The 7985-nt window shown below is 63.3% G+C and overlaps 4 non-coding genes across 4 annotated transcripts; all 4 read right to left on the bottom strand.

Moving 5' to 3' along the window:
* Nucleotides 1-1349: 1349 nt before the first annotated feature.
* LOC119802387 lies at nucleotides 1350-1468 on the bottom strand. Its single transcript, XR_005283401.1, has one exon. It is a non-coding gene; the product is annotated as a 5S ribosomal RNA (ribosomal RNA).
* Nucleotides 1469-3338: 1870 nt separating this feature from the next.
* Nucleotides 3339-3457, bottom strand: LOC119802388. The gene has a single exon (XR_005283402.1). It is a non-coding gene; the product is annotated as a 5S ribosomal RNA (ribosomal RNA).
* Nucleotides 3458-5330: 1873 nt separating this feature from the next.
* Nucleotides 5331-5449, bottom strand: LOC119802389. Its single transcript, XR_005283403.1, has one exon. It is a non-coding gene; the product is annotated as a 5S ribosomal RNA (ribosomal RNA).
* A 1873-nt stretch (nucleotides 5450-7322) lies between these two features.
* On the bottom strand, nucleotides 7323-7441 carry LOC119802390. The gene has a single exon (XR_005283404.1). It is a non-coding gene; the product is annotated as a 5S ribosomal RNA (ribosomal RNA).
* Between the last annotated feature and the right edge of the window lie 544 nt (nucleotides 7442-7985).

The following is a 7985-nucleotide window of genomic DNA, read 5'->3' on the forward strand; positions in this document are numbered from 1 at the left end:
TCAAGGAAGAATCAAGAAGGCGCGTCTGTCTGTTCCTTCTGCACCCACCTCTGGGGTTGAGCGGGACCTTCTTGCGGCTGGACTGTCATAAGGATGCTGTCGGCTAGCATCTGAAACCCACAGCACAGCACAGCACAGCACAGCACAGCCCTCTGCGGCTTGGCTCCGGGTGATCGATGGTTCCACCGGAGGGCTTAGTGGAACAGCGCCTGAGCGTCCAGCTTCTTGACTCCATGCCCATCTTGGACCTCGGTGCTTGGCCTCCACCTCACAGATTCCATCCCTGCGCCCAGGCCTTGGCCCCTCAGGTTGGGTTCAGGAGGCAACCAACTGTTGATATCTGGCATCCCATCCCGCCGGAAACAAGCCCACCAGCCGAGCGAGCCCGAGAGGGCACCAGTGCGTGGGCGCTGCCACTCGTGCACGCGCGCATGCCCGTACGCACTCGAGCCAGCGCACAAGCACACACACACACACACACACACTCGCGTACGCAGAAACACACTCAAGCACGCGTGTATGCACGCACGCGATCGGAGCCTACAGACAGACACACAAGCAGGTAGTAGACACCCAGACGCACATCCACACACGCATGCACGCACAGCACATGCAGACCCACACGAACGTGCGCGCACACACACGCACACACACGCACACACACGCACACACACACCATGCTTGCGAGAATGCACACACTCCCGAGCAGACAGACACAAAAGCAGGCAACACCCCAGACACACAGACGCACGAGCATGCACGCACAACACACACACACACAAACACAAAGGCGCCTAACGTGGCCTACACGACCACACGTGCAGCCACATGGGGCCACTCCCATAAGCACGCACATTGCACATTACACACAGGCAAGCAGGCACACAGGCACGCAGGTGGGCGTACGGGCCATCCCCGGGAGTGGGTGGGAGGAGCCTGCTCGCTCTTAGACTGCTTCCACCGGGTGCGTTGCGTGGAGGGGGCGTGGCGATCTCTTCCTAAAGACGGACGCAGTGTTGTGCTGTGCGGGGGCTGCTCTGCCAGGCGCCCCCGCCCCTCGTCCCTCGCTTTCGCTCCCGAGGGCATGCCGGTGCCCGTCCAGCTCCCACCCGTGACACCCACCCCACGCAGCCCGCGCCGAGGTCCCGCAGGAAGGCAGGTCGGTGGTGTGTTTGGAGTCCTGCCCCCTGGGCTGTCCCAGGTGGGTGGATTTGGAACCTTGGGAGAGGTGGGCCCTCTTTCCGGGCTGCGGATCGTCCTGGTGGTGTCCTGGTCCTGGTCCTGGCTGGGCCTCGGCCCGCGATCGCGAAGGCCAAAGGGGCCAAAAGGGGAGAATTAAGAAAGAAAAAAGCCTACAGCACCCGGTATTCCCAGGCGGTCTCCCATCCAAGTACTAACCAGGCCCGACCCTGCTTAGCTTCCGAGATCAGACGAGATCGGGCGCGTTCAGGGTGGTATGGCCGTAGACGGAGGCGTGTTCTCGCTGTGCTGCCCCAAGAGCCTGCCGCAACCCTGGCCCGCGCTCCTGCACGCCAGCCCGCACCCACGCCCCCACGCCCTCCGCAGTGCTTTCTCGCGGTCAGGAGAAACCTTGGTTCTCTCTTTGGAACTTGGAATGCCAGCTTCTAAGATTCCAGTTCTGTCCCATGCCCACCCCCACCCCCAGTCCCAACCCTATCCCCTATCGCCAGCCAGCCAGCGGGGCCATCCAGTCCCCCATTGAAGATGCCTCCACGGCACGGCGCCCTGCCCTTGCGGGAGAAGAGAGAAAGATAGGCTGTCCAGCGTGGAAGATGATGCTCCTGGGCCGACCGGTGGGGCCGGGGGGACTTGGAACTTGGGTCTTGGCGCTCTCTGCTCGTGGACGTGGACGGTGGGGGCGGCGGGGGCCTGGGGGGGGGGGGGGGCAGGTCCCGGGCCAGAACGCTCTTGGGCTATGTATGCTTATTTCCACCGGCCACCCGGCAATCCGCCACCTACCGCTCCTTCCATCAAGGAAGAATCAAGAAGGCGCGTCTGTCTGTTCCTTCTGCACCCACCTCTGGGGTTGAGCGGGACCTTCTTGCGGCTGGACTGTCATAAGGATGCTGTCGGCTAGCATCTGAAACCCACAGCACAGCACAGCACAGCACAGCACAGCCCTCTGCGGCTTGGCTCCGGGTGATCGATGGTTCCACCGGAGGGCTTAGTGGAACAGCGCCTGAGCGTCCAGCTTCTTGACTCCATGCCCATCTTGGACCTCGGTGCTTGGCCTCCACCTCACAGATTCCATCCCTGCGCCCAGGCCTTGGCCCCTCAGGTTGGGTTCAGGAGGCAACCAACTGTTGATATCTGGCATCCCATCCCGCCGGAAACAAGCCCACCAGCCGAGCGAGCCCGAGAGGGCACCAGTGCGTGGGCGCTGCCACTCGTGCACGCGCGCATGCCCGTACGCACTCGAGCCAGCGCACAAGCACACACACACACACACACACTCGCGTACGCAGAAACACACTCAAGCACGCGTGTATGCACGCACGCGATCGGAGCCTACAGACAGACACACAAGCAGGTAGTAGACACCCAGACGCACATCCACACACGCATGCACGCACAGCACATGCAGACCCACACGAACGTGCGCGCACACACACGCACACACACGCACACACACGCACACACACACCATGCTTGCGAGAATGCACACACTCCCGAGCAGACAGACACAAAAGCAGGCAACACCCCAGACACACAGACGCACGAGCATGCACGCACAACACACACACACACAAACACAAAGGCGCCTAACGTGGCCTACACGACCACACGTGCAGCCACATGGGGCCACTCCCATAAGCACGCACATTGCACATTACACACAGGCAAGCAGGCACACAGGCACGCAGGTGGGCGTACGGGCCATCCCCGGGAGTGGGTGGGAGGAGCCTGCTCGCTCTTAGACTGCTTCCACCGGGTGCGTTGCGTGGAGGGGGCGTGGCGATCTCTTCCTAAAGACGGACGCAGTGTTGTGCTGTGCGGGGGCTGCTCTGCCAGGCGCCCCCGCCCCTCGTCCCTCGCTTTCGCTCCCGAGGGCATGCCGGTGCCCGTCCAGCTCCCACCCGTGACACCCACCCCACGCAGCCCGCGCCGAGGTCCCGCAGGAAGGCAGGTCGGTGGTGTGTTTGGCGTCCTGCCCCCTGGGCTGTCCCAGGTGGGTGGATTTGGAACCTTGGGAGAGGTGGGCCCTCTTTCCGGGCTGCGGATCGTCCTGGTGGTGTCCTGGTCCTGGTCCTGGCTGGGCCTCGGCCCGCGATCGCGAAGGCCAAAGGGGCCAAAAGGGGAGAATTAAGAAAGAAAAAAGCCTACAGCACCCGGTATTCCCAGGCGGTCTCCCATCCAAGTACTAACCAGGCCCGACCCTGCTTAGCTTCCGAGATCAGACGAGATCGGGCGCGTTCAGGGTGGTATGGCCGTAGACGGAGGCGTGTTCTCGCTGTGCTGCCCCAAGAGCCTGCCGCAACCCTGGCCCGCGCCCCTGCACGCCAGCCCGCACCCACGCCCCCACGCCCTCCGCAGTGCTTTCTCGCGGTCAGGAGAAACCTTGGTTCTCTCTTTGGAACTTGGAATGCCAGCTTCTAAGATTCCAGTTCTGTCCCATGCCCCCCCCCCCCCCCCAGTCCCAACCCTATCCCCTATCGCCAGCCAGCCAGCGGGGCCATCCAGTCCCCCATTGAAGATGCCTCCACGGCACGGCGCCCTGCCCTTGCGGGAGAAGAGAGAAAGATAGGCTGTCCAGCGTGGAAGATGATGCTCCTGGGCCGACCGGTGGGGCCGGGGGGACTTGGAACTTGGGTCTTGGCGCTCTCTGCTCGTGGACGTGGACGGTGGGGGCGGCGGGGGCCTGGGGGGGGGGGGGGGCAGGTCCCGGGCCAGAACGCTCTTGGGCTATGTATGCTTATTTCCACCGGGCCACCCGGCATCCGCCACCTACCGCTCCTTCCATCAAGGAAGAATCAAGAAGGCGCGTCTGTCTGTTCCTTCTGCACCCACCTCTGGGGTTGAGCGGGACCTTCTTGCGGCTGGACTGTCATAAGGATGCTGTCGGCTAGCATCTGAAACCCACAGCACAGCACAGCACAGCACAGCACAGCCCTCTGCGGCTTGGCTCCGGGTGATCGATGGTTCCACCGGAGGGCTTAGTGGAACAGCGCCTGAGCGTCCAGCTTCTTGACTCCATGCCCATCTTGGACCTCGGTGCTTGGCCTCCACCTCACAGATTCCATCCCTGCGCCCAGGCCTTGGCCCCTCAGGTTGGGTTCAGGAGGCAACCAACTGTTGATATCTGGCATCCCATCCCGCCGGAAACAAGCCCACCAGCCGAGCGAGCCCGAGAGGGCACCAGTGCGTGGGCGCTGCCACTCGTGCACGCGCGCATGCCCGTACGCACTCGAGCCAGCGCACAAGCACACACACACACACACACACACTCGCGTACGCAGAAACACACTCAAGCACGCGTGTATGCACGCACGCGATCGGAGCCTACAGACAGACACACAAGCAGGTAGTAGACACCCAGACGCACATCCACACACGCATGCACGCACAGCACATGCAGACCCACACGAACGTGCGCGCACACACACGCACACACACGCACACACACGCACACACACACCATGCTTGCGAGAATGCACACACTCCCGAGCAGACAGACACAAAAGCAGGCAACACCCCAGACACACAGACGCACGAGCATGCACGCACAACACACACACACACAAACACAAAGGCGCCTAACGTGGCCTACACGACCACACGTGCAGCCACATGGGGCCACTCCCATAAGCACGCACATTGCACATTACACACAGGCAAGCAGGCACACAGGCACGCAGGTGGGCGTACGGGCCATCCCCGGGAGTGGGTGGGAGGAGCCTGCTCGCTCTTAGACTGCTTCCACCGGGTGCGTTGCGTGGAGGGGGCGTGGCGATCTCTTCCTAAAGACGGACGCAGTGTTGTGCTGTGCGGGGGCTGCTCTGCCAGGCGCCCCCGCCCCTCGTCCCTCGCTTTCGCTCCCGAGGGCATGCCGGTGCCCGTCCAGCTCCCACCCGTGACACCCACCCCACGCAGCCCGCGCCGAGGTCCCGCAGGAAGGCAGGTCGGTGGTGTGTTTGGAGTCCTGCCCCCTGGGCTGTCCCAGGTGGGTGGATTTGGAACCTTGGGAGAGGTGGGCCCTCTTTCCGGGCTGCGGATCGTCCTGGTGGTGTCCTGGTCCTGGTCCTGGCTGGGCCTCGGCCCGCGATCGCGAAGGCCAAAGGGGCCAAAAGGGGAGAATTAAGAAAGAAAAAAGCCTACAGCACCCGGTATTCCCAGGCGGTCTCCCATCCAAGTACTAACCAGGCCCGACCCTGCTTAGCTTCCGAGATCAGACGAGATCGGGCGCGTTCAGGGTGGTATGGCCGTAGACGGAGGCGTGTTCTCGCTGTGCTGCCCCAAGAGCCTGCCGCAACCCTGGCCCGCGCTCCTGCACGCCAGCCCGCACCCACGCCCCCACGCCCTCCGCAGTGCTTTCTCGCGGTCAGGAGAAACCTTGGTTCTCTCTTTGGAACTTGGAATGCCAGCTTCTAAGATTCCAGTTCTGTCCCATGCCCACCCCCACCCCCAGTCCCAACCCTATCCCCTATCGCCAGCCAGCCAGCGGGGCCATCCAGTCCCCCATTGAAGATGCCTCCACGGCACGGCGCCCTGCCCTTGCGGGAGAAGAGAGAAAGATAGGCTGTCCAGCGTGGAAGATGATGCTCCTGGGCCGACCGGTGGGGCCGGGGGGACTTGGAACTTGGGTCTTGGCGCTCTCTGCTCGTGGACGTGGACGGTGGGGGCGGCGGGGGCCTGGGGCGGGGGGGGGGGCAGGTCCCGGGCCAGAACGCTCTTGGGCTATGTATGCTTATTTCCACCGGGCCACCCGGCATCCGCCACCTACCGCTCCTTCCATCAAGGAAGAATCAAGAAGGCGCGTCTGTCTGTTCCTTCTGCACCCACCTCTGGGGTTGAGCGGGACCTTCTTGCGGCTGGACTGTCATAAGGATGCTGTCGGCTAGCATCTGAAACCCACAGCACAGCACAGCACAGCACAGCCCTCTGCGGCTTGGCTCCGGGTGATCGATGGTTCCACCGGAGGGCTTAGTGGAACAGCGCCTGAGCGTCCAGCTTCTTGACTCCATGCCCATCTTGGACCTCGGTGCTTGGCCTCCACCTCACAGATTCCATCCCTGCGCCCAGGCCTTGGCCCCTCAGGTTGGGTTCAGGAGGCAACCAACTGTTGATATCTGGCATCCCATCCCGCCGGAAACAAGCCCACCAGCCGAGCGAGCCCGAGAGGGCACCAGTGCGTGGGCGCTGCCACTCGTGCACGCGCGCATGCCCGTACGCACTCGAGCCAGCGCACAAGCACACACACACACACACACACACACACTCGCGTACGCAGAAACACACTCAAGCACGCGTGTATGCACGCACGCGATCGGAGCCTACAGACAGACACACAAGCAGGTAGTAGACACCCAGACGCACATCCACACACGCATGCACGCACAGCACATGCAGACCCACACGAACGTGCGCGCACACACACGCACACACACGCACACACACGCACACACACACCATGCTTGCGAGAATGCACACACTCCCGAGCAGACAGACACAAAAGCAGGCAACACCCCAGACACACAGACGCACGAGCATGCACGCACAACACACACACACACAAACACAAAGGCGCCTAACGTGGCCTACACGACCACACGTGCAGCCACATGGGGCCACTCCCATAAGCACGCACATTGCACATTACACACAGGCAAGCAGGCACACAGGCACGCAGGTGGGCGTACGGGCCATCCCCGGGAGTGGGTGGGAGGAGCCTGCTCGCTCTTAGACTGCTTCCACCGGGTGCGTTGCGTGGAGGGGGCGTGGCGATCTCTTCCTAAAGACGGACGCAGTGTTGTGCTGTGCGGGGGCTGCTCTGCCAGGCGCCCCCGCCCCTCGTCCCTCGCTTTCGCTCCCGAGGGCATGCCGGTGCCCGTCCAGCTCCCACCCGTGACACCCACCCCACGCAGCCCGCGCCGAGGTCCCGCAGGAAGGCAGGTCGGTGGTGTGTTTGGAGTCCTGCCCCCTGGGCTTGTCCCAGGTGGGTGGATTTGGAACCTTGGGAGAGGTGGGCCCTCTTTCCGGGCTGCGGATCGTCCTGGTGGTGTCCTGGTCCTGGTCCTGGCTGGGCCTCGGCCCGCGATCGCGAAGGCCAAAGGGGCCAAAAGGGGAGAATTAAGAAAGAAAAAAGCCTACAGCACCCGGTATTCCCAGGCGGTCTCCCATCCAAGTACTAACCAGGCCCGACCCTGCTTAGCTTCCGAGATCAGACGAGATCGGGCGCGTTCAGGGTGGTATGGCCGTAGACGGAGGCGTGTTCTCGCTGTGCTGCCCCAAGAGCCTGCCGCAACCCTGGCCCGCGCTCCTGCACGCCAGCCCGCACCCACGCCCCCACGCCCTCCGCAGTGCTTTCTCGCGGTCAGGAGAAACCTTGGTTCTCTCTTTGGAACTTGGAATGCCAGCTTCTAAGATTCCAGTTCTGTCCCATGCCCACCCCCAGCCCCAGTCCCAACCCTATCCCCTATCGCCAGCCAGCCAGCGGGGCCATCCAGTCCCCCATTGAAGATGCCTCCACGGCACGGCGCCCTGCCCTTGCGGGAGAAGAGAGAAAGATAGGCTGTCCAGCGTGGAAGATGATGCTCCTGGGCCGACCGGTGGGGCCGGGGGGACTTGGAACTTGGGTCTTGGCGCTCTCTGCTCGTGGACGTGGACGGTGGGGGCGGCGGGGGCCTGGGGCGGGGGGGGGGCAGGTCCCGGGCCAGAACGCTCTTGGGCTATGTATGCTTATTTCCACCGGGCCACCCGGCATCCGCCACCTACCGCTCCTTCCATCAAGGAAGAATCAAGAAGGC

This window comes from Arvicola amphibius, chromosome 15 (assembly GCF_903992535.2).
Source record: "Arvicola amphibius chromosome 15, mArvAmp1.2, whole genome shotgun sequence".
Lineage (NCBI taxonomy): Eukaryota > Metazoa > Chordata > Mammalia > Rodentia > Cricetidae > Arvicola > Arvicola amphibius.